General features: G+C 57.1%; 32 non-coding genes and 31 pseudogenes across 32 annotated transcripts; all 63 read right to left on the bottom strand.

Moving 5' to 3' along the window:
* Window positions 1-2: 2 nt before the first annotated feature.
* On the bottom strand, window positions 3-121 carry LOC137555487 (5S ribosomal RNA). Its single transcript, XR_011028169.1, has one exon. It is a non-coding gene; the product is annotated as a 5S ribosomal RNA (ribosomal RNA).
* Window positions 122-204: 83 nt separating this feature from the next.
* On the bottom strand, window positions 205-323 carry LOC137555486 (5S ribosomal RNA). Its single transcript, XR_011028168.1, has one exon. It is a non-coding gene; the product is annotated as a 5S ribosomal RNA (ribosomal RNA).
* Window positions 324-406: 83 nt separating this feature from the next.
* On the bottom strand, window positions 407-525 carry LOC137547882 (5S ribosomal RNA; annotated as a pseudogene).
* An 83-nt stretch (window positions 526-608) lies between these two features.
* Window positions 609-727, bottom strand: LOC137556574 (5S ribosomal RNA). The gene has a single exon (XR_011029218.1). It is a non-coding gene; the product is annotated as a 5S ribosomal RNA (ribosomal RNA).
* Window positions 728-810: 83 nt separating this feature from the next.
* On the bottom strand, window positions 811-929 carry LOC137556767 (5S ribosomal RNA). Its single transcript, XR_011029406.1, has one exon. It is a non-coding gene; the product is annotated as a 5S ribosomal RNA (ribosomal RNA).
* Window positions 930-1,012: 83 nt separating this feature from the next.
* Window positions 1,013-1,131, bottom strand: LOC137555485 (5S ribosomal RNA). Its single transcript, XR_011028167.1, has one exon. It is a non-coding gene; the product is annotated as a 5S ribosomal RNA (ribosomal RNA).
* Window positions 1,132-1,214: 83 nt separating this feature from the next.
* Window positions 1,215-1,333, bottom strand: LOC137558744 (5S ribosomal RNA; annotated as a pseudogene).
* An 83-nt stretch (window positions 1,334-1,416) lies between these two features.
* Window positions 1,417-1,535, bottom strand: LOC137555483 (5S ribosomal RNA). The gene has a single exon (XR_011028165.1). It is a non-coding gene; the product is annotated as a 5S ribosomal RNA (ribosomal RNA).
* An 83-nt stretch (window positions 1,536-1,618) lies between these two features.
* LOC137555482 (5S ribosomal RNA) lies at window positions 1,619-1,737 on the bottom strand. The gene has a single exon (XR_011028164.1). It is a non-coding gene; the product is annotated as a 5S ribosomal RNA (ribosomal RNA).
* Window positions 1,738-1,820: 83 nt separating this feature from the next.
* On the bottom strand, window positions 1,821-1,939 carry LOC137553248 (5S ribosomal RNA; annotated as a pseudogene).
* An 83-nt stretch (window positions 1,940-2,022) lies between these two features.
* LOC137547558 (5S ribosomal RNA) lies at window positions 2,023-2,141 on the bottom strand (annotated as a pseudogene).
* An 83-nt stretch (window positions 2,142-2,224) lies between these two features.
* On the bottom strand, window positions 2,225-2,343 carry LOC137556766 (5S ribosomal RNA). Its single transcript, XR_011029405.1, has one exon. It is a non-coding gene; the product is annotated as a 5S ribosomal RNA (ribosomal RNA).
* An 83-nt stretch (window positions 2,344-2,426) lies between these two features.
* On the bottom strand, window positions 2,427-2,545 carry LOC137555481 (5S ribosomal RNA). The gene has a single exon (XR_011028163.1). It is a non-coding gene; the product is annotated as a 5S ribosomal RNA (ribosomal RNA).
* Window positions 2,546-2,628: 83 nt separating this feature from the next.
* LOC137558743 (5S ribosomal RNA) lies at window positions 2,629-2,747 on the bottom strand (annotated as a pseudogene).
* Window positions 2,748-2,830: 83 nt separating this feature from the next.
* Window positions 2,831-2,949, bottom strand: LOC137556662 (5S ribosomal RNA). The gene has a single exon (XR_011029303.1). It is a non-coding gene; the product is annotated as a 5S ribosomal RNA (ribosomal RNA).
* Window positions 2,950-3,032: 83 nt separating this feature from the next.
* LOC137555479 (5S ribosomal RNA) lies at window positions 3,033-3,151 on the bottom strand. The gene has a single exon (XR_011028162.1). It is a non-coding gene; the product is annotated as a 5S ribosomal RNA (ribosomal RNA).
* An 83-nt stretch (window positions 3,152-3,234) lies between these two features.
* On the bottom strand, window positions 3,235-3,353 carry LOC137552597 (5S ribosomal RNA; annotated as a pseudogene).
* Window positions 3,354-3,437: 84 nt separating this feature from the next.
* On the bottom strand, window positions 3,438-3,556 carry LOC137555478 (5S ribosomal RNA). Its single transcript, XR_011028161.1, has one exon. It is a non-coding gene; the product is annotated as a 5S ribosomal RNA (ribosomal RNA).
* Window positions 3,557-3,639: 83 nt separating this feature from the next.
* On the bottom strand, window positions 3,640-3,758 carry LOC137548681 (5S ribosomal RNA; annotated as a pseudogene).
* Window positions 3,759-3,841: 83 nt separating this feature from the next.
* Window positions 3,842-3,960, bottom strand: LOC137557839 (5S ribosomal RNA; annotated as a pseudogene).
* An 83-nt stretch (window positions 3,961-4,043) lies between these two features.
* Window positions 4,044-4,162, bottom strand: LOC137548056 (5S ribosomal RNA; annotated as a pseudogene).
* An 83-nt stretch (window positions 4,163-4,245) lies between these two features.
* LOC137555637 (5S ribosomal RNA) lies at window positions 4,246-4,364 on the bottom strand. Its single transcript, XR_011028312.1, has one exon. It is a non-coding gene; the product is annotated as a 5S ribosomal RNA (ribosomal RNA).
* An 83-nt stretch (window positions 4,365-4,447) lies between these two features.
* LOC137559016 (5S ribosomal RNA) lies at window positions 4,448-4,566 on the bottom strand (annotated as a pseudogene).
* Window positions 4,567-4,649: 83 nt separating this feature from the next.
* Window positions 4,650-4,768, bottom strand: LOC137555477 (5S ribosomal RNA). The gene has a single exon (XR_011028160.1). It is a non-coding gene; the product is annotated as a 5S ribosomal RNA (ribosomal RNA).
* Window positions 4,769-4,851: 83 nt separating this feature from the next.
* LOC137555160 (5S ribosomal RNA) lies at window positions 4,852-4,970 on the bottom strand. The gene has a single exon (XR_011027858.1). It is a non-coding gene; the product is annotated as a 5S ribosomal RNA (ribosomal RNA).
* An 83-nt stretch (window positions 4,971-5,053) lies between these two features.
* LOC137555476 (5S ribosomal RNA) lies at window positions 5,054-5,172 on the bottom strand. Its single transcript, XR_011028159.1, has one exon. It is a non-coding gene; the product is annotated as a 5S ribosomal RNA (ribosomal RNA).
* An 84-nt stretch (window positions 5,173-5,256) lies between these two features.
* LOC137555475 (5S ribosomal RNA) lies at window positions 5,257-5,375 on the bottom strand. The gene has a single exon (XR_011028158.1). It is a non-coding gene; the product is annotated as a 5S ribosomal RNA (ribosomal RNA).
* An 83-nt stretch (window positions 5,376-5,458) lies between these two features.
* On the bottom strand, window positions 5,459-5,577 carry LOC137548310 (5S ribosomal RNA; annotated as a pseudogene).
* Window positions 5,578-5,660: 83 nt separating this feature from the next.
* LOC137549778 (5S ribosomal RNA) lies at window positions 5,661-5,779 on the bottom strand. The gene has a single exon (XR_011026853.1). It is a non-coding gene; the product is annotated as a 5S ribosomal RNA (ribosomal RNA).
* An 83-nt stretch (window positions 5,780-5,862) lies between these two features.
* Window positions 5,863-5,981, bottom strand: LOC137555474 (5S ribosomal RNA). Its single transcript, XR_011028157.1, has one exon. It is a non-coding gene; the product is annotated as a 5S ribosomal RNA (ribosomal RNA).
* An 83-nt stretch (window positions 5,982-6,064) lies between these two features.
* Window positions 6,065-6,183, bottom strand: LOC137558831 (5S ribosomal RNA; annotated as a pseudogene).
* Window positions 6,184-6,266: 83 nt separating this feature from the next.
* Window positions 6,267-6,385, bottom strand: LOC137555473 (5S ribosomal RNA). The gene has a single exon (XR_011028156.1). It is a non-coding gene; the product is annotated as a 5S ribosomal RNA (ribosomal RNA).
* Window positions 6,386-6,468: 83 nt separating this feature from the next.
* Window positions 6,469-6,587, bottom strand: LOC137559362 (5S ribosomal RNA; annotated as a pseudogene).
* Window positions 6,588-6,670: 83 nt separating this feature from the next.
* LOC137557375 (5S ribosomal RNA) lies at window positions 6,671-6,789 on the bottom strand (annotated as a pseudogene).
* Window positions 6,790-6,872: 83 nt separating this feature from the next.
* Window positions 6,873-6,991, bottom strand: LOC137555471 (5S ribosomal RNA). Its single transcript, XR_011028154.1, has one exon. It is a non-coding gene; the product is annotated as a 5S ribosomal RNA (ribosomal RNA).
* Window positions 6,992-7,074: 83 nt separating this feature from the next.
* On the bottom strand, window positions 7,075-7,193 carry LOC137548564 (5S ribosomal RNA; annotated as a pseudogene).
* An 83-nt stretch (window positions 7,194-7,276) lies between these two features.
* LOC137555470 (5S ribosomal RNA) lies at window positions 7,277-7,395 on the bottom strand. Its single transcript, XR_011028153.1, has one exon. It is a non-coding gene; the product is annotated as a 5S ribosomal RNA (ribosomal RNA).
* An 83-nt stretch (window positions 7,396-7,478) lies between these two features.
* LOC137557021 (5S ribosomal RNA) lies at window positions 7,479-7,597 on the bottom strand (annotated as a pseudogene).
* An 83-nt stretch (window positions 7,598-7,680) lies between these two features.
* On the bottom strand, window positions 7,681-7,799 carry LOC137558741 (5S ribosomal RNA; annotated as a pseudogene).
* An 83-nt stretch (window positions 7,800-7,882) lies between these two features.
* Window positions 7,883-8,001, bottom strand: LOC137557190 (5S ribosomal RNA; annotated as a pseudogene).
* An 83-nt stretch (window positions 8,002-8,084) lies between these two features.
* LOC137555469 (5S ribosomal RNA) lies at window positions 8,085-8,203 on the bottom strand. Its single transcript, XR_011028152.1, has one exon. It is a non-coding gene; the product is annotated as a 5S ribosomal RNA (ribosomal RNA).
* Window positions 8,204-8,286: 83 nt separating this feature from the next.
* LOC137555468 (5S ribosomal RNA) lies at window positions 8,287-8,405 on the bottom strand. Its single transcript, XR_011028151.1, has one exon. It is a non-coding gene; the product is annotated as a 5S ribosomal RNA (ribosomal RNA).
* An 83-nt stretch (window positions 8,406-8,488) lies between these two features.
* LOC137555467 (5S ribosomal RNA) lies at window positions 8,489-8,607 on the bottom strand. The gene has a single exon (XR_011028150.1). It is a non-coding gene; the product is annotated as a 5S ribosomal RNA (ribosomal RNA).
* An 83-nt stretch (window positions 8,608-8,690) lies between these two features.
* On the bottom strand, window positions 8,691-8,809 carry LOC137551607 (5S ribosomal RNA; annotated as a pseudogene).
* Window positions 8,810-8,892: 83 nt separating this feature from the next.
* Window positions 8,893-9,011, bottom strand: LOC137548881 (5S ribosomal RNA; annotated as a pseudogene).
* An 83-nt stretch (window positions 9,012-9,094) lies between these two features.
* Window positions 9,095-9,213, bottom strand: LOC137558393 (5S ribosomal RNA; annotated as a pseudogene).
* Window positions 9,214-9,296: 83 nt separating this feature from the next.
* On the bottom strand, window positions 9,297-9,415 carry LOC137557225 (5S ribosomal RNA; annotated as a pseudogene).
* Window positions 9,416-9,498: 83 nt separating this feature from the next.
* LOC137558931 (5S ribosomal RNA) lies at window positions 9,499-9,617 on the bottom strand (annotated as a pseudogene).
* Window positions 9,618-9,700: 83 nt separating this feature from the next.
* Window positions 9,701-9,819, bottom strand: LOC137548218 (5S ribosomal RNA; annotated as a pseudogene).
* Window positions 9,820-9,902: 83 nt separating this feature from the next.
* On the bottom strand, window positions 9,903-10,021 carry LOC137555466 (5S ribosomal RNA). The gene has a single exon (XR_011028149.1). It is a non-coding gene; the product is annotated as a 5S ribosomal RNA (ribosomal RNA).
* An 83-nt stretch (window positions 10,022-10,104) lies between these two features.
* LOC137555465 (5S ribosomal RNA) lies at window positions 10,105-10,223 on the bottom strand. Its single transcript, XR_011028148.1, has one exon. It is a non-coding gene; the product is annotated as a 5S ribosomal RNA (ribosomal RNA).
* Window positions 10,224-10,306: 83 nt separating this feature from the next.
* LOC137555463 (5S ribosomal RNA) lies at window positions 10,307-10,425 on the bottom strand. Its single transcript, XR_011028147.1, has one exon. It is a non-coding gene; the product is annotated as a 5S ribosomal RNA (ribosomal RNA).
* Window positions 10,426-10,508: 83 nt separating this feature from the next.
* On the bottom strand, window positions 10,509-10,627 carry LOC137555462 (5S ribosomal RNA). Its single transcript, XR_011028146.1, has one exon. It is a non-coding gene; the product is annotated as a 5S ribosomal RNA (ribosomal RNA).
* Window positions 10,628-10,710: 83 nt separating this feature from the next.
* LOC137549161 (5S ribosomal RNA) lies at window positions 10,711-10,829 on the bottom strand (annotated as a pseudogene).
* Window positions 10,830-10,912: 83 nt separating this feature from the next.
* LOC137551483 (5S ribosomal RNA) lies at window positions 10,913-11,031 on the bottom strand (annotated as a pseudogene).
* An 83-nt stretch (window positions 11,032-11,114) lies between these two features.
* Window positions 11,115-11,233, bottom strand: LOC137558391 (5S ribosomal RNA; annotated as a pseudogene).
* An 83-nt stretch (window positions 11,234-11,316) lies between these two features.
* On the bottom strand, window positions 11,317-11,435 carry LOC137558665 (5S ribosomal RNA; annotated as a pseudogene).
* Window positions 11,436-11,518: 83 nt separating this feature from the next.
* LOC137558830 (5S ribosomal RNA) lies at window positions 11,519-11,637 on the bottom strand (annotated as a pseudogene).
* Window positions 11,638-11,720: 83 nt separating this feature from the next.
* On the bottom strand, window positions 11,721-11,839 carry LOC137556617 (5S ribosomal RNA). Its single transcript, XR_011029259.1, has one exon. It is a non-coding gene; the product is annotated as a 5S ribosomal RNA (ribosomal RNA).
* An 83-nt stretch (window positions 11,840-11,922) lies between these two features.
* LOC137558982 (5S ribosomal RNA) lies at window positions 11,923-12,041 on the bottom strand (annotated as a pseudogene).
* Window positions 12,042-12,124: 83 nt separating this feature from the next.
* Window positions 12,125-12,243, bottom strand: LOC137555461 (5S ribosomal RNA). The gene has a single exon (XR_011028145.1). It is a non-coding gene; the product is annotated as a 5S ribosomal RNA (ribosomal RNA).
* Window positions 12,244-12,326: 83 nt separating this feature from the next.
* Window positions 12,327-12,445, bottom strand: LOC137559155 (5S ribosomal RNA; annotated as a pseudogene).
* Window positions 12,446-12,528: 83 nt separating this feature from the next.
* Window positions 12,529-12,647, bottom strand: LOC137555459 (5S ribosomal RNA). The gene has a single exon (XR_011028143.1). It is a non-coding gene; the product is annotated as a 5S ribosomal RNA (ribosomal RNA).
* Between the last annotated feature and the right edge of the window lie 4,815 nt (window positions 12,648-17,462).

The following is a 17,462-nucleotide window of genomic DNA, read 5'->3' as shown; positions in this document are numbered from 1 at the left end:
AACGCCTGCAGCACCTGGGGTTCACAGCCGGTCTCCCATGCAGCTACTAACCAGGCCTGAAGCCGCTTAGCTTCCGCGATCTGACGAGAGCGGGCGCTTTCGGCTTAGTGTGGCCGCAGGCAAACTCCAAGGCGCCGTTTCGGCGCCTTGAAGGTGAGGCTTCCCACGCGTGCTCATAGCCATTGGGCCTCAAACCCAAAAAAACGCCTGCAGCACCTGGGGTTCACAGCCGGTCTCCCATGCAGCTACTAACCAGGCCTGAAGCCGCTTAGCTTCCGCGATCTGACGAGAGCGGGCGCTTTCGGCTTAGTGTGGCCGCAGGCAAACTCCAAGGCGCCGTTTCGGCGCCTTGAAGGTGAGGCTTCCCACGCGTGCTCATAGCCATTGGGCCTCAAACCCAAAAAAACGCCTGCAGCACCTGGGGTTCACAGCCGGTCTCCCATGCAGCTACTAACCAGGCCTGAAGCCGCTAAGCTTCCGCGATCTGACGAGAGCGGGCGCTTTCGGCTTAGTGTGGCCGCAGGCAAACTCCAAGGCGCCGTTTCGGCGCCTTGAAGGTGAGGCTTCCCACGCGTGCTCATAGCCATTGGGCCTCAAACCCAAAAAAACGCCTGCAGCACCAGGGGTTCACAGCCGGTCTCCCATGCAGCTACTAACCAGGCCTGAAGCCGCTTAGCTTCCGCGATCTGACGAGAGCGGGCGCTTTCGGCTTAGTGTGGCCGCAGGCAAACTACTAGGCGCCGTTTCGGCGCCTTGAAGGTGAGGCTTCCCACGCGTGTTCATAGCCATTGGGCCTCAAACCCAAAAAAATGCCTGCAGCACCTGGGGTTCACAGCCGGTCTCCCATGCAGCTACTAACCAGGCCTGAAGCCGCTTAGCTTCCGCGATCTGACGAGAGCGGGCGCTTTCAGCTTAGTGTGGCCGCAGGCAAACTCCAAGGCGCCGTTCCGGCGCTTTGAAGGTGAGGCTTCCCACGCGTGCTCATAGCCATTGGGCCTCAAACCCAAAAAAACGCCTGCAGCACCTGGGGTTCACAGCCGGTCTCCCATGCAGCTACTAACCAGGCCTGAAGCCGCTTAGCTTCCGCGATCTGACGAGAGCGGGCGCTTTCGGCTTAGTGTGGCCGCAGGCAAACTCCAAGGCGCCGTTTCGGCGCCTTGAAGGTGAGGCTTCCCACGCGTGCTCATAGCCATTGGGCCTCAAACCCAAAAAAACGCCTGCAGCACCTGGGGTTCACAGCCGGTCTCCCATGCAGCTACTAACCAGGCCTGAAGCCGCTTAGCTTCCGCGATCTGACGAGATCGGGCGCTTTCGGCTTAGTGTGGCCGCAGGCAAACTCCAAGGCGCCGTTTCGGCGCCTTGAAGGTGAGGCTTCCCACGCGTGCTCATAGCCATTGGGCCTCAAACCCAAAAAAACGCCTGCAGCACCTGGGGTTCACAGCCGGTCTCCCATGCAGCTACTAACCAGGCCTGAAGCCGCTTAGCTTCCGCGATCTGACGAGAGCGGGCGCTTTCGGCTTAGTGTGGCCGCAGGCAAACTCCAAGGCGCCGTTTCGGCGCCTTGAAGGTGAGGCTTCCCACGCGTGCTCATAGCCATTGGGCCTCAAACCCAAAAAAACGCCTGCAGCACCTGGGGTTCACAGCCGGTCTCCCATGCAGCTACTAACCAGGCCTGAAGCCGCTTAGCTTCCGCGATCTGACGAGAGCGGGCGCTTTCGGCTTAGTGTGGCCGCAGGCAAACTCCAAGGCGCCGTTTCGGCGCCTTGAAGGTGAGGCTTCCCACGCGTGCTCATAGCCATTGGGCCTCAAACCCAAAAAAACACCTGCAGCACCTGGGGTTCACAGCCGGTCTCCCATGCAGCAACTAACCAGGCCTGAAGCCGCTTAGCTTCCGCAATCTGACGAGAGCGGGCGCTTTCGGCTTTGTGTGGCTGCAGGCAAACTCCAAGGCGCCGTTCCGGCGCCTTGAAGGTGAGGCTTCCCACGCGTGCTCATAGCCATTGGGCCTCAAACCCAAAAAAACGCCTGCAGCACCTGGGGTTCACAGCCGGTCTCCCATGCAGCTACTAACCAGGCCTGAAGCCGCTTAGCTTCCGCGATCTGACGAGAGCGGGCGCTTTCGGCTTTGTGTGGCTGCAGGCAAACTCCAAGGCGCCGTTCCGGCGCCTTGAAGGTGAGGCTTCCCACGCGTGTTCATAGCCATTGGGCCTCAAACCCAAAAAAATGCCTGCAGCACCTGGGGTTCACAGCCGGTCTCCCATGCAGCTACTAACCAGGCCTGAAGCCGCTTAGCTTCCGCGATCTGACGAGAGCGGGCGCTTTCAGCTTAGTGTGGCCGCAGGCAAACTCCAAGGCGCCGTTCCGGCGCTTTGAAGGTGAGGCTTCCCACGCGTGCTCATAGCCATTGGGCCTCAAACCCAAAAAAACGCCTGCAGCACCTGGGGTTCACAGCCGGTCTCCCATGCAGCTACTAACCAGGCCTGAAGCCGCTTAGCTTCCGCGATCTGACGAGAGCGGGCGCTTTCGGCTTAGTGTGGCCGCAGGCAAACTCCAAGGCGCCGTTTCGGCGCCTTGAAGGTGAGGCTTCCCACGCGTGCTCATAGCCATTGGGCCTCAAACCCAAAAAAACGCCTGCAGCACCTGGGGTTCACAGCCGGTCTCCCATGCAGCTACTAACCAGGCCTGAAGCCGCTTAGCTTCCGCGATCTGACGAGATCGGGCGCTTTCGGCTTAGTGTGGCCGCAGGCAAACTCCAAGGCGCCGTTTCGGCGCCTTGAAGGTGAGGCTTCCCACGCGTGCTCATAGCCATTGGGCCTCAAACCCAAAAAAACGCCTGCAGCACCTGGGGTTCACAGCCGGTCTCCCATGCAGCTACTAACCAGGCCTGAAGCCGCTTAGCTTCCGCGATCTGACGAGAGCGGGCGTTTTCGGCTTAGTGTGGCCGCAGGCAAACTCCAAGGCGCCGTTTCGGCGCCTTGAAGGTGAGGCTTCCCACGCGTGCTCATAGCCATTGGGCCTCAAACCCAAAAAAACGCCTGCAGCACCTGGGGTTCACAGCCGGTCTCCCATGCAGCTACTAACCAGGCCTGAAGCCGCTTAGCTTCCGCGATCTGACGAGAGCGGGCGCTTTCGGCTTAGTGTGGCCGCAGGCAAACTCCAAGGCGCCGTTTCGGCGCCTTGAAGGTGAGGCTTCCCACGCGTGCTCATAGCCATTGGGCCTCAAACCCAAAAAAACGCCTGCAGCACCTGGGGTTCACAGCCGGTCTCCCATGCAGCAACTAACCAGGCCTGAAGCCGCTTAGCTTCCGCAATCTGACGAGAGCGGGCGCTTTCGGCTTTGTGTGGCTGCAGGCAAACTCCAAGGCGCCGTTCCGGCGCCTTGAAGGTGAGGCTTCCCACGCGTGCTCATAGCCATTGGGCCTCAAACCCAAAAAAAACGCCTGCAGCACCTGGGGTTCACAGCCGGTCTCCCATGCAGCTACTAACCAGGCCTGAAGCCGCTTAGCTTCCGCGATCTGACGAGAGCGGGCGCTTTCGGCTTAGTGTGGCCGCAGGCAAACTCCAAGGCGCCGTTTCGGCGCCTTGAAGGTGAGGCTTCCCACGCGTGCTCATAGCCATTGGGCCTCAAACCCAAAAAAACGCCTGCAGCACCTGGGGTTCACAGCCGGTCTCCCATGCAGCTACTAACCAGGCCTGAAGCCGCTTAGCTTCTGCGATCTGACGAGAGCGGGCGCTTTCAGCTTAGTGTGGCCGCAGGCAAACTCCAAGGCGCCGTTCCGGTGCTTTGAAGGTGAGGCTTCCCACGCGTGCTGATAGCCATTGGGCCTCAAACCCAAAAAAACGCCTGCAGCACCTGGGGTTCACAGCCGGTCTCCCATGCAGCTACTAACCAGGCCTGAAGCCGCTTAGCTTCCGCGATCTGACGAGAGCGGGCGCTTTCGGCTTAGAGTGGCCGCAGGCAAACTCCAAGGCGCCGTTTCGGCGCCTTGAAGGTGAGGCTTCCCACGCGTGCTCATAGCCATTGGGCCTCAAACCCAAAAAAACGCCTGCAGCACCTGGGGTTCACAGCCGGTCTCCCATGCAGCTACTAACCAGGCCTGAAGCCGCTTAGCTTCCGCGATCTGACGAGAGTGGGCGCTTTCGGCTTAGTGTGGCCGCAGGCAAACTCCAAGGCGCCGTTTCGGCGCCTTGAAGGTGAGGCTTCCCACGCGTGCTCATAGCCATTGGGCCTCAAACCCAAAAAAACGCCTGCAGCACCTGGGGTTCACAGCCGGTCACCCATGCAGCTACTAACCAGGCCTGAAGCCGCTTAGCTTCCGCGATCTGACGAGAGCGGGCGCTTTCGGCTTAGTGTGGCCGCAGGCAAACTCCAAGGCGCCGTTTCGGCGCCTTGAAGGTGAGGCTTCCCACGCGTGCTCATAGCCATTGGGCCTCAAACCCAAAAAAACGCCTGCAGCACCTGGGGTTCACAGCCGGTCTCCCATGCAGCTACTAACCAGGCCTGAAGCTGCTTAGCTTCCGCGATCTGACGAGAGCGGGCGCTTTCGGCTTAGTGTGGCCGCAGGCAAACTCCAAGGCGCCGTTTCGGCGCCTTGAAGGTGAGGCTTCCCACGCGTGCTCATAGCCATTGGGCCTCAAACCCAAAAAACCGCCTGCAGCACCTGGGGTTCACAGCCGGTCTCCCATGCAGCTACTAACCAGGCCTGAAGCCGCTTAGCTTCCGCGATCTGACGAGAGCGGGCGCTTTCGGCTTAGTGTGGCCGCAGGCAAACTCCAAGGCGCCGTTTCGGCGCCTTGAAGGTGAGGCTTCCCACGCGTGCTCATAGCCATTGGGCCTCAAACCCAAAAAAACGCCTGCAGCACCTGGGGTTCACAGCCGGTCTCCCATGCAGCTACTAACCAGGCCTGAAGCCGCTTAGCTTCCGCGATCTGACGAGAGCGGGCGCTTTCGGCTTAGTATGGCCGCAGGCAAACTCCAAAGCGCCGTTCCGGCGCCTTGAAGGTGAGGCTTCCCACGCGTGCTCATAGCCATTGGGCCTCAAACCCAAAAAAACGCCTGCAGCACCTGGGGTTCACAGCCGGTCTCCCATGCAGCTACTAACCAGGCCTGAAGCCGCTTAGCTTCCGCGATCTGACGAGAGCGGGCGCTTTCGGCTTAGTGTGGCCGCAGGCAAACTCCAAGGCGCCGTTTCGGCGCCTTGAAGGTGAGGCTTCCCACGCGTGCTCATAGCCATTGGGCCTCAAACCCAAAAAAAACGCCTGCAGCACCTGGGGTTCACAGCCGGTCTCCCATGCAGCTACTAACCAGGCCTGAAGCCGCTTAGCTTCCGCGATCTGACGAGAGCGGGCGCTTTCGGCTTAGTGTGGCCGCAGGCAAACTCCAAGGCGCCGTTTCGGCGCCTTGAAGGTGAGGCTTCCCACGCGTGCTCATAGCCATTGGGCCTCAAACCCAAAAAAACACCTGCAGCACCTGGGGTTCACAGCCGGTCTCCCATGCAGCTACTAACCAGGCCTGAAGCCGCTTAGCTTCCGCAATCTGACGAGAGCGGGCGCTTTCGGCTTAGTGTGGCCGCAGGCAAACTCCAAGGCGCCGTTTCGGCGTCTTGAAGGTGAGGCTTCCCACGCGTGCTCATAGCCATTGGGCCTCAAACCCAAAAAAACGCCTGCAGCACCTGGAGTTCACAGCCGGTCTCCCATGCAGCTACTAACCAGGCCTGAAGCCGCTTAGCTTCCGCGATCTGACGAGAGCGGGCGCTTTCGGCTTAGTGTGGCCGCAGGCAAACTCCAAGGCGCCGTTTCGGCGCCTTGAAGGTGAGGCTTCCCACGCGTGCTCATAGCCATTGGGCCTCAAACCCAAAAAAACGCCTGCAGCACCTGGGGTTCACAGCCGGTCTCCCATGCAGCTACTAACCAGGCCTGAAGCCGCTTAGCTTCCGCGATCTGACGAGAGCGGGCGCTTTCGGCTTAGTGTGGCCGCAGGCAAACTCCAAGGCGCCGTTCCGGCGCCTTGAAGGTGAGGCTTCCCACGCGTGCTCATAGCCATTGGGCCTCAAACCCAAAAAAACGCCTGCAGCACCTGGGGTTCACAGCCGGTCTCCCATGCAGCTACTAACCAGGCCTGAAGCCGCTTAGCTTCCGCAATCTGACGAGAGCGGGCGCTTTCGGCTTAGTGTGGCCGCAGGCAAGCTCCAAGGCGCCGTTTCGGCGCCTTGAAGGTGAGGCTTCCCACGCGTGCTCATAGCCATTGGGCCTCAAACCCAAAAAAACGCCTGCAGCACCTGGGGTTCACAGCCGGTCTCCCATGCAGCTACTAACCAGGCCTGAAGCCGCTTAGCTTCCGCGATCTGACGAGAGCGGGCGCTTTCGGCTTAGTGTGGCCGCAGGCAAACTCCAAGGCGCCGTTTCGGCGCCTTGAAGGTGAGGCTTCCCACGCGTGCTCATAGCCATTGGGCCTCAAACCCAAAAAACCGCCTGCAGCACCTGGGGTTCACAGCCGGTCTCCCATGCAGCTACTAACCAGGCCTGAAGCCGCTTAGCTTCCGCGATCTGACGAGAGCGGGCGCTTTCGGCTTTGTGTGGCCGCAGGCAAACTCCAAGGCGCCGTTCCGGCGCCTTGAAGGTGAGGCTTCCCACGCGTGCTCATAGCCATTGGGCCTCAAACCCAAAAAAACACCTGCAGCACCTGGGGTTCACAGCCGGTCTCCCATGCAGCTACTAACCAGGCCTGAAGCCGCTTAGCTTCCGCGATCTGACGAGAGCGGGCGCTTTCGGCTTAGTGTGGCCGCAGGCAAACTCCAAGGCGCCGTTTCGGCGCCTTGAAGGTGAGGCTTCCCACGCGTGCTCATAGCCATTGGGCCTCAAACCCAAAAAAACGCCTGCAGCACCTGGGGTTCACAGCCGGTCTCCCATGCAGCTACTAACCAGGCCTGAAGCCGCTTAGCTTCCGCGATCTGACGAGAGCGGGCGCTTTCGGCTTAGTGTGGCCGCAGGCAAACTCCAAGGCGCCGTTTCGGCGCCTTGAAGGTGAGGCTTCCCACGCGTGCTCATAGCCATTGGGCCTCAAACCCAAAAAAACGCCTGCAGCACCTGGGGTTCACAGCCGGTCTCCCATGCAGCTACTAACCAGGCCTGAAGCCGCTTAGCTTCCGCGATCTGACGAGCGCGGGCGCTTTCGGCTTAGTGTGGCCACAGGCAAACTCCAAGGTGCCGTTTCGGCGCCTTGAAGGTGAGGCTTCCCACGCGTGCTCATAGCCATTGGGCCTCAAACCCAAAAAAACGCCTGCAGCACCTGGGGTTCACAGCCGGTCTCCCATGCAGCTACTAACCAGGCCTGAAGCCGCTTAGCTTCCGCGATCTGACGAGAGCGGGCGCTTTCGGCTTAGTGTGGCCGCAGGCAAACTCCAAGGCGCCGTTTCGGCGCCTTGAAGGTGAGGCTTCCCACGCGTGCTCATAGCCATTGGGCCTCAAACCCAAAAAAACACCTGCAGCACCTGGAGTTCACAGCCGGTCTCCCATGCAGCTACTAACCAGGCCTGAAGCCGCTTAGCTTCCGCGATCTGACGAGAGCGGGCGCTTTCGGCTTAGTGTGGCCGCAGGCAAACTCCAAGGCGCCGTTTCGGCGCCTTGAAGGTGAGGCTTCCCACGCGTGCTCATAGCCATTGGGCCTCAAACCCAAAAAAACGCCTGCAGCACCTGGGGTTCACAGCCGGTCTCCCATGCAGCTACTAACCAGGCCTGAAGCCGCTTAGCTTCCGCGATCTGACGAGAGCGGGCGCTTTCGGCTTAGTCTGGCCGCAGGTAAACTCCAAGGCGCCGTTCCGGCGCCTTGAAGGTGAGGCTTCCCACGCGTGCTCATAGCCATTGGGCCTCAAACCCAAAAAAACGCCTGCAGCACCTGGGGTTCACAGCCGGTCTCCCATGCAGCTACTAACCAGGCCTGAAACCGCTTAGCTTCCGCGATCTGACGAGAGCGGGCGCTTTCGGCTTAGTGTGGCCGCAGGCAAACTCCAAGGCGCCGTTTCGGCGCCTTGAAGGTGAGGCTTCCCACGCGTGCTCATAGCCATTGGGCCTCAAACCCAAAAAAACGCCTGCAGCACCTGGGGTTCACAGCCGGTCTCCCATGCAGCTACTAACCAGGCCTGAAGCCGCTTAGCTTCCGCGATCTGACGAGAGCGGGCGCTTTCGGCTTAGTGTGGCCGCAGGCAAACTCCAAGGCGCCGTTTCGGCGCCTTGAAGGTGAGGCTTCCCACGCGTGCTCATGGCCATTGGGCCTCAAACCCAAAAAAACGCCTGCAGCACCTGGGGTTCACAGCCGGTCTCCCATGCAGCTACTAACCAGGCCTGAAGCCGCTTAGCTTCCGCGATCTGACGAGAGCGGGCGCTTTCGGCTTAGTGTGGCCGCAGGCAAACTCCACGGCGCCGTTTCGGCGCCTTGAAGGTGAGGCTTCCCACGCGTGCTCATAGCCATTGGGCCTCAAACCCAAAAAAACGCCTGCAGCACCTGGGGTTCACAGCCGGTCTCCCATGCAGCTACTAACCAGGCCTGAAGCCGCTTAGCTTCCGCGATCTGACGAGAGCGGGCGCTTTCGGCTTAGTGTGGCCGCAGGCAAACTCCGAGGCGCCGTTTCGGCGCCTTGAAGGTGAGGCTTCCCACGCGTGCTCATAGCCATTGGGCCTCAAACCCAAAAAAACGCCTGCAGCACCTGGGGTTCACAGCCAGTCTCCCATGCAGCTACTAACTGGGCCTGAAGCCGCTTAGCTTCCGCGATCTGACGAAAGCGGGCGCTTTCGGCTTAGTGTGGCCGCAGGCAAACTCCAAGGCGCCGTTTCGGCGCCTTGAAGGTGTGGCTTCCCACGCGTGCTCATAGCCATTGGGCCTCAAACCCAAAAAAACGCCTGCAGCACCTGGGGTTCACAGCCAGTCTCCCATGCAGCTACTAACCAGGCCTGAAGCCGCTTAGCTTCCGCGATCTGACGAGAGCGGGCGCTTTCGGCTTAGTGTGGCCGCATGCAAACTCCAAGGCGCCGTTTCGGCGCCTTGAAGGTGAGGCTTCCCACGCGTGCTCATAGCCATTGGGCCTCAAACCCAAAAAAACGCCTGCAGCACCTGGGGTTCACAGCCAGTCTCCCATGCAGCTACTAACCAGGCCTGAAGCCGCTTAGCTTCCGCGATCTGACGAGAGCGGGCGCTTTCGGCTTAGTGTGGCCGCAGGCAAGCTCCAAGGCGCCGTTTCGGCGCCTTGAAGGTGAGGCTTCCCACGCGTGCTCATAGCCATTGGGCCTCAAACCCAAAAAAACGCCTGCAGCACCTGGGGTTCACAGCCGGTTTCCCATGCAGCTACTAACCAGGCCTGAAGCCGCTTAGCTTCCGCGATCTGACGAGAGCGGGCGCTTTCGGCTTAGTGTGGCCGCAGGCAAACTCCAAGGCGCCGTTTCGGCGCCTTGAAGGTGAGGCTTCCCACGCGTGCTCATAGCCATTGGGCCTCAAACCCAAAAAAACACCTGCAGCACCTGGGGTTCACAGCCGGTCTCCCATGCAGCTACTAACCAGGCCTGAAGCCGTTTAGCTTCCGCGATCTGACGAGAGCGGGCGCTTTCGGCTTAGTGTGGCCGCAGGCAAACTCCAAGGCGCCGTTTCGGCGCCTTGAAGGTGAGGCTTCCCACGCGTGCTCATAGCCATTGGGCCTCAAACCCAAAAAACCCCCTGCAGCACCTGGGGTTCACAGCCGGTCTCCCATGCAGCTACTAACCAGGCCTGAAGCCGCTTAGCTTCCGCGATCTGACGAGAGCGGGCGCTTTCGGCTTAGTGTGGCCACAGGCAAACTCCAAGGCGCCGTTTCGGCGCCTTGAAGGTGAGGCTTCCCACGCGTGCTCATAGCCATTGGGCCTCAAACCCAAAAAAACGCCTGCAGCACCTGGGGTTCACAGCCGGTCTCCCATGCAGCTACTAACCAGGCCTGAAGCCGCTTAGCTTCCGCGATCTGACGAGAGCGGGCGCTTTCGGCTTAGTGTGGCCGCAGGCAAACTCCAAGGCTCCGTTTCGGCGCCTTGAAGGTGAGGCTTCCCACGCGTGCTCATAGCCATTGGGCCTCAAACCCAAAAAAACGCCTGCAGCACCTGGGGTTCACAGCCGGTCTCCCATGCAGCTACTAACCAGGCCTGAAGCCGCTTAGCTTCCGCGATCTGACGAGAGCGGGCGCTTTCGGCTTAGTGTGGCCGCAGGCAAACTCCAAGGCTCCGTTTCGGCGCCTTGAAGGCGAGGCTTCCCACGCGTGCTCATAGCCATTGGGCCTCAAACCCAAAAAAACGCCTGCAGCACCTGGGGTTCACAGCCGGTCTCCCATGCAGCTACTAACCAGGCCTGAAGCCGCTTAGCTTCCGCGATCTGACGAGAGCGGGCGCTTTCGGCTTAGTGTGGCCGCAGGCAAACTCCAAGGCGCCGTTTCGGCGCCTTGAAGGTGAGGCTTACCACGCGTGCTCATAGCCGTTGGGGCTCAAACCCAAAAAAACGCCTGCAGCACCTGGGGTTCACAGCCGGTCTCCCATGCAGCTACTAACCAGGCCTGAAGCCGCTTAGCTTCCGCGATCTGACGAGAGCGGGCGCTTTCGGCTTAGTGTGGCCGCAGGCAAACTCCAAGGCGCCGTTTCGGCGCCTTGAAGGTGAGGCTTCCCACGCGTGCTCATAGCCATTGGGCCTCAAACCCAAAAAAACGCCTGCAGCACCTGGGGTTCACAGCCGGTCTCCCATGCAGCTACTAACCAGGCCTGAAGCCGCTTAGCTTCCGCGATCTGACGAGAGCGGGCGCTTTCGGCTTAGTGTGGCCGGAGACAAACTCCAAGGCGCCGTTTCGGCGCCTTGAAGGTGAGGCTTCCCACGCGTGCTCATAGCCATTGGGCCTCAAACCCAAAAAAACGCCTGCAGCACCTGGGGTTCACAGCCGGTCTCCCATGCAGCTACTAACCAGGCCTGAAGCCGCTTAGCTTCCGCGATTTGACGAGAGTGGGCGCTTTCGGCTTAGTGTGGCCGCAGGCAAACTCCAAGGCGCCGTTTCGGCGCCTTGAAGGTGAGGCTTCCCACGCGTGCTCATAGCCATTGGGCCTCAAACCCAAAAAAACGCCTGCAGCACCTGGGGTTCACAGCCAGTCTCCCATGCAGCTACTAACCAGGCCTGAAGCCGCTTAGCTTCCGCGATCTGACGAGAGCGGGCGCTTTCGGCTTAGTGTGGCCGCAGGCAAACTCCAAGGCGCCGTTTCGGCGCCTTCAAGGTGAGGCTTCCCACGCGTGCTCATAGCCATTGGGCCTCAAACCCAAAAAAACGCCTGCAGCACCTGGGGTTCACAGCCGGTCTCCCATGCAGCTACTAACCAGGCCTGAAGCCGCTTAGCTTCCACGATCTGACGAGAGCGGGCGCTTTCGGCTTAGTGTGGCCGCAGGCAAACTCCAAGGCTCCGTTTCGGCGCCTTGAAGGTGAGGCTTCCCACGCGTGCTCATAGCCATTGGGCCTCAAACCCAAAAAAACGCCTGCAGCACCTGGGGTTCACAGCCGGTCTCCCATGCAGCTACTAACCAGGCCTGAAGCCGCTTAGCTTCCGCAATCTGACGAGAGCGGGCGCTTTCGGCTTAGTGTGGCCGCAGGCAAACTCCGAGGCGCCGTTTCGGCGCCTTGAAGGTGAGGCTTCCCACGCGTGCTCATAGCCATTGGGCCTCAAACCCAAAAAAACGCCTGCAGCACCTGGGGTTCACAGCCGGTCGCCCATGCAGCTACTAACCAGGCCTGAAGCCGCTTAGCTTCCGCGATCTGACGAGAGCGGGCGCTTTCGGCTTAGTGTGGCCGCAGGCAAACTCCAAGGCTCCGTTTCGGCGCCTTGAAGGTGAGGCTTCCCACGCGTGCTCATAGCCATTGGGCCTCAAACCCAAAAAACCGCCTGCAGCACCTGGGGTTCACAGCCGGTCTCCCATGCAGCTACTAACCAGGCCTGAAGCCGCTTAGCTTCCGAGATCTGACGAGAGCGGGCGCTTTCGGCTTAGTGTGGCCGCAGGCAAACTCCAAGGCGCCGTTTCGGCGCCTTGAAGGTGAGGCTTCCCACGCGTACTCATAGCCATTGGGCCTCAAACCCAAAAAAACGCCTGCAGCACCTGGGGTTCACAGCCGGTCTCCCATGCAGCTACTAACCAGGCCTGAAGCCGCTTAGCTTCCGCGATCTGACGAGAGCGGGCGCTTTCGGCTTAGTGTGGCCGCAGGCAAACTCCAAGGCTCCGTTTCGGCGCCTTGAAGGTGAGGCTTTCCACGCGTGCTCATAGCCATTGGGCCTCAAACCCAAAAAAACGCCTGCAGCACCTGGGGTTCACAGCCGGTCTCCCATGCAGCTACTAACCAGGCCTGAAGCCGCTTAGCTTCCGCGATCTGACGAGAGCGGGCGCTTTCGGCTTAGTGTGGCCGCAGGGAAACTCCAAGGCGCCGTTTCGGCGCCTTGAAGGTGAGGCTTCCCACGCGTGCTCATAGCCATTGGGCCTCAAACCCAAAAAAACGCCTGCAGCACCTGGGGTTCACAGCCGGTCTCCCATGCAGCTACTAACCAGGCCTGAAGCCGCTTAGCTTCCGCGATCTGACGAGAGCGGGCGCTTTCGGCTTAGTGTGGCCGCAGGCAAACTCCAAGGCTCCGTTTCGGCGCCTTGAAGGTGAGGCTTCCCACGCGTGCTCATAGCCATTGGGCCTCAAACCCAAAAAAAACGCCTGCAGCACCTGGGGTTCACAGCCGATCTGACGAGAGCGGGCGCTTTCGGCTTTTTTTTTAAAAAGTTAAATTTTTATTGAATTTTCGTACAGAATACAAAACATACAGTAATCCCCACCCCCCCCCCCCCCACCCCTAGGTGCATCGTGTCATTCAAGGGGGATAAAGGCAGGATACTGTAAGGAGCCACCCCAACCCTTATAAAGATACAGGTAGCTTAAGCGGTCGTTCTAGATACATGAAAAGGCATAACAACAAATCTCAGCAAGGTGCAGAGGGCATAGATCTATCAGGTCCATAAGTTCAGGAGAACAGGTAGCATGGAGCTACTGTGGTTGTAGATAGGTGTTCATAGCTAGTAGCCCGGGTGTGATGTGATATATTCAGACCACTGCAACCATATTTTTTCAAATTTCTGTGGGCATTTCCTGTTGAGGTATGTTAGCTTGTACCATGTCATGACTTTATTTATTCTCGTAACCCAGGAGCTTTTCGAGGGGGGTTGATCCGACATCCATTTAGAGAATATTTCCCTACGGGCATACAGACATAAGATTTTGAGCAGAGTATTCTGGTGGCTGGATAGGGTAACATCATCATAGAGACCTAGCAGAAGGACTTTGGGATCCAATACAATTCTCTCCCCCATGACCTTGGTAAGTGTTTTAGCTATCATATTCCAAAAAGTTTGAAGGATATCACAAGACCAGATCATATGGAAGAAGGTCCCCACTTCCCTCTGACATTTGGGGCATATATCTGACCTATCCGGAAAAAGGGTCCTCAGCTGTATTGGTGTGCGGTATGTCCTATATATTAATTTAAGGTGCATGAACTTGTCGGTAGCTGAAATTGTAACCCCCTCCATGTTGGACAGGACATCTCCCCATTCAATGTCTGTTAAAGGACCTATCTCTGCCTCCCACTTCAACCTAGCCTTGTCTAATCTAGGGGTAGTTAAAGGGATCAGCCTGGAGTAGATCTCAGAGAGAGGTCTCTCCAGCTGTAGCTTAATAAGCGGTGCTTCCAAGCTGTCTGATTCCCAGGTCCAGTGGCCAGGGAACTGGCACTGCCAGGCATGACGGATTTGGAAATAGCGGAAGAGCATACTGTTTGGTAACCTGAAGCGATCTTTAAGTTGGGAGAATGAAAGCAGCGTGCCAGAGGGAGCAAGTTGGGCTACTTGTTTAATTCCCCTGGATGCCCACATCTGGGGGTCCGGTATGGATGTGAAGTGCGGAAGTTTAGGATTACCCCAAAGTGGAGTGTAAGGGGAGAGAGTATTAGGTTTTCTCATGCCAGCTCTGCTAGTTTCCCAAGCTTTGATAGTGGTTTTCATGGGAGTCGTAATAGAGGAGTATCTGTTGATCCCCCTAAAAGGGAGGTTCAACAGTGACTCAAATGAGCCAGCAATAGCGGCCTCCAGTACAACTGCTGTGTTCCGCGCATCCTGGGAGAACCACCATCGTATGGTGACAAGCATCGAGGCCAGAAAATATTTACGTAGGTCCGGGAGCGCCAGACCTCCTCCATCAATAGGGAGCTGCAGGGTGGCAAGTGAGAGGCGTGGAGCAGCCTCGCCCCAAATAAAACTGGATGTAATGGAATCAATTTTTTTAAAAACCGATTGTGGTATCCAGACAGGGGACTGTCTGAGTACGTATATGAACCTGGGGAGAAACAGCATCTTGAAGAGATTTACCCGTCCCACAACTGAAAGCGGAAGACCCCTCCAAATCTGGGCTTTTCGGGAGTAGTGGTCGATGACTGGTTGTAAATTCAAGGTGATAAAATTGTCTAAGGAGTCGTCCACCACTATGCCTAGATATTTAAAACTGTGGACCCATTTTAATTGGGAGTGGGAGGCCAAAGGGGTGATCTGTTTATCAATTGGATATATCAGGGACTTATCCCAATTTATACAGATACCTGAGAACATGCCGAAAGAGCTAAGGATATGGAGTGCTGCATTCAGAGATGGCCCTGGGTCACCCAAGAACAGGATCATATCGTCGGCGTAAAGTGCCACCTTTTCGACCAATCCCCCTACCCGAAGTCCTGTAACCTCATCCGAGGCTCTGATTTGTATGGCTGCTGGTTCGATCGCCAAAGCGAACAGGAGGGGGGAGAGAGGGCAGCCCTGGCGGGTGCCTCTGCGGAGGGGAAAGGGATCTGAAACCTCGTCATTAGTTTTGATTCTGGCCACTGGGGAGTGATACATCAGTTTAACCCATGCGATAAATTTGTCCCCGATCCCATACAGCTGGAGGACCTCCCAGAGGTACGGCCACTCAACTGAGTCAAACGCTTTTTCAGCGTCAAGGGTAGCTAAGACTCTGGAACCCGGATTGTCATGGGTGGTAACAAGGTTAGTGAAGAGTCGCCTCAAGTTGGTGTCCGTACCCCTGCCAGGCATAAAGCCGGTCTGGTCTGGGTGAATCAGGGTTTCAATGACTTGGGACAGCCTTCTAGCCAGAATTTTGGCCAGTATTTTAATATCGACGTTAAGGAGGGAGATCGGTCGATAGGAGGCACAGTATCTTGGGTCCTTGTCCTTCTTCGGGATTACCACTATGAGGGCAGTTCTCATAGAGTCTGGGAGACTACACTCCAACTGCATAGAATTGTATAGATCAGCCAGGGTTGAGGTGAGATCCTCCTTATACAGTTTATAGTATTCAGTGGGGATACCATCTAGGCCGGGTGTTTTACCCGATTGCATACTGGTTATGGCCATGGCTACTTCCTCCTCTGAAATTTCAGCATCTAAGAGCTCTCTTTGTTCCGCTTCCAGCTGTGGGAGGGGAATCCCACCAAGGTACTCCAGCAACTCAGTGTAAGGCTTGGTGGTGTATTCTCCACAGTCAGCATGCAACGCATGAGCTGGCGTGGAGGAGGTACACACACTAGCACCAGGAAACAGGCTATCCCTAGTATAGTGGAGGGGAGGACTGACTCCAATAGGAGATTGTGGCGCACAGAGCCGGTGCAGATCTGACAGCCACAAACAGTGCTTTCGTTATAACGTCTCAGCGCAAAGTAGCGCTGAGCGCACAACCAAAACTGAGGAGATCAGGACAGGCAGACAGAATGAACGCTTGCTAGCTAGCGGCTACTTAGCGACAGCAAGCGTCCAAAACCAGACAGACTGGAATGAGGCAGCCAATGCGCTGCGGCGAAGGCGTGCCTCACAAAGACAGGACAGGACAGTCAGAAAATAGCAGGATTAAGATAGATGAACGTAACACAGATATGTAACGAAAAATCTGCAACGCCGGATGGATTGCGGAAATATGGTCGCATCCAGTCCGGCAAGCGGACCTTCCAACGCGGGATGCGGAAATTCGTCCGCATCCGCTGCGCACACCCGTCCGAGCACTCTGCTCCAAACTCACCAACATGCTGTTCACCAGGGTTCTGCCATCTTGCCTCTAGGGGGTGCGGCCGCACACCAGACACGCCTTTATACTCTTAGAAAGCGTGTCAGCTGACCTGGAGGTCAGCTGACATTTTAGCCTGCTCTGATTGGTTGCTGCCTGGGGTGGAGACTTCTCTCCCAGGCAGTATATAAGGAAGTGCTTTTCAGTCACACTTTGTCTGTGTTTGCGATACCCTGTGTCAGCACTCAGACCTTAGACTAGATCCCAGGTGTTGAAACCAAGGACTTCACACCTAGACTAGGAGATTATTATTATTGTTATTGATTCTCTGTGTATGATTCTGTGCCTGTCTTGACTTCTCTTCTGCTTCCTGATTCTGTACTCTGCCAGCCCGTACCGTTAACGACTATTGGCTTGGTTCCTGACTATTCTCTCGTCTCACGTCTCTGTACTGTTGCCGCCTGTACTGTTGCCGAACCTCTTTCTGTCTGACCTTGCTCCCTTCAGTGGAACGTCTCCTACTGTTGGGTTATTATCTGAGGCTTGCCTCCCTGAGACGCCGGCCCTAGCAGACCGTTACTGCCAGAGGCCGAGATTCCTCCACTGCCACTTTGGGGGATCTCACACACGGGGTTCCCATTCAGAGGTAACCACACCTCTGAGGAATTGCCGTGTGGTGGATATTTCCACAACTTTGTGAATATTTACTGCTTTGTATATTTTCATGTTGTTCGTGTGTCCACTGCTTTACATCTACCCGCATTATTAGCAATTCCGCAGATTGCTATATAATCGGGTCTATCCTTGTATTATTGGCGATACTGTGGATCCCCAATAATCAAGGTTCGGGGTGTGACACTGGTCTGAGTAGATCATTTCAGGCACTTACCGTGTTAGTGAGCCTTCCGCTGATTTACCATCAGGAAGATACTTACTATTTCACTCTAACATATCTGCATTAGTGGTGATTCTGTATATCACCACTTAATCAGATATTTGTGCCTCTTGCTGACACCAATCGTTACAAGATAAATATACAAATAGTATGATTTCCTAGCGTATTACAATTACAGCTATCAATGAAACTATTTGTAACGTCTGACTAACATATGTATATATCGGCAATGAACCGATATATGACATAAGCAGGAACGCTGACTAGGAATGGAGTAACACAGGGAACAGGACTCAGAAGGATTCGCTATCTCTTCGCAGAGATGAACGCAATCCACAAACGGTAACAGAACAGGATTCAGAAGGATTCGTTATCTCTTCGCAGAGATGAACGCAATCCACAAACGGTAACAGAACAGGATTCAGAAGGATTCGTTATCTCTTCGCAGAGAT

This window comes from Hyperolius riggenbachi, chromosome 2, assembly GCF_040937935.1.
Source record: "Hyperolius riggenbachi isolate aHypRig1 chromosome 2, aHypRig1.pri, whole genome shotgun sequence".
Classification (NCBI taxonomy): domain Eukaryota; kingdom Metazoa; phylum Chordata; class Amphibia; order Anura; family Hyperoliidae; genus Hyperolius; species Hyperolius riggenbachi.
The sequence above is the reverse complement of the archived record's forward strand: the minus strand, read 5'-3'. Positions and strand labels throughout refer to the sequence as shown.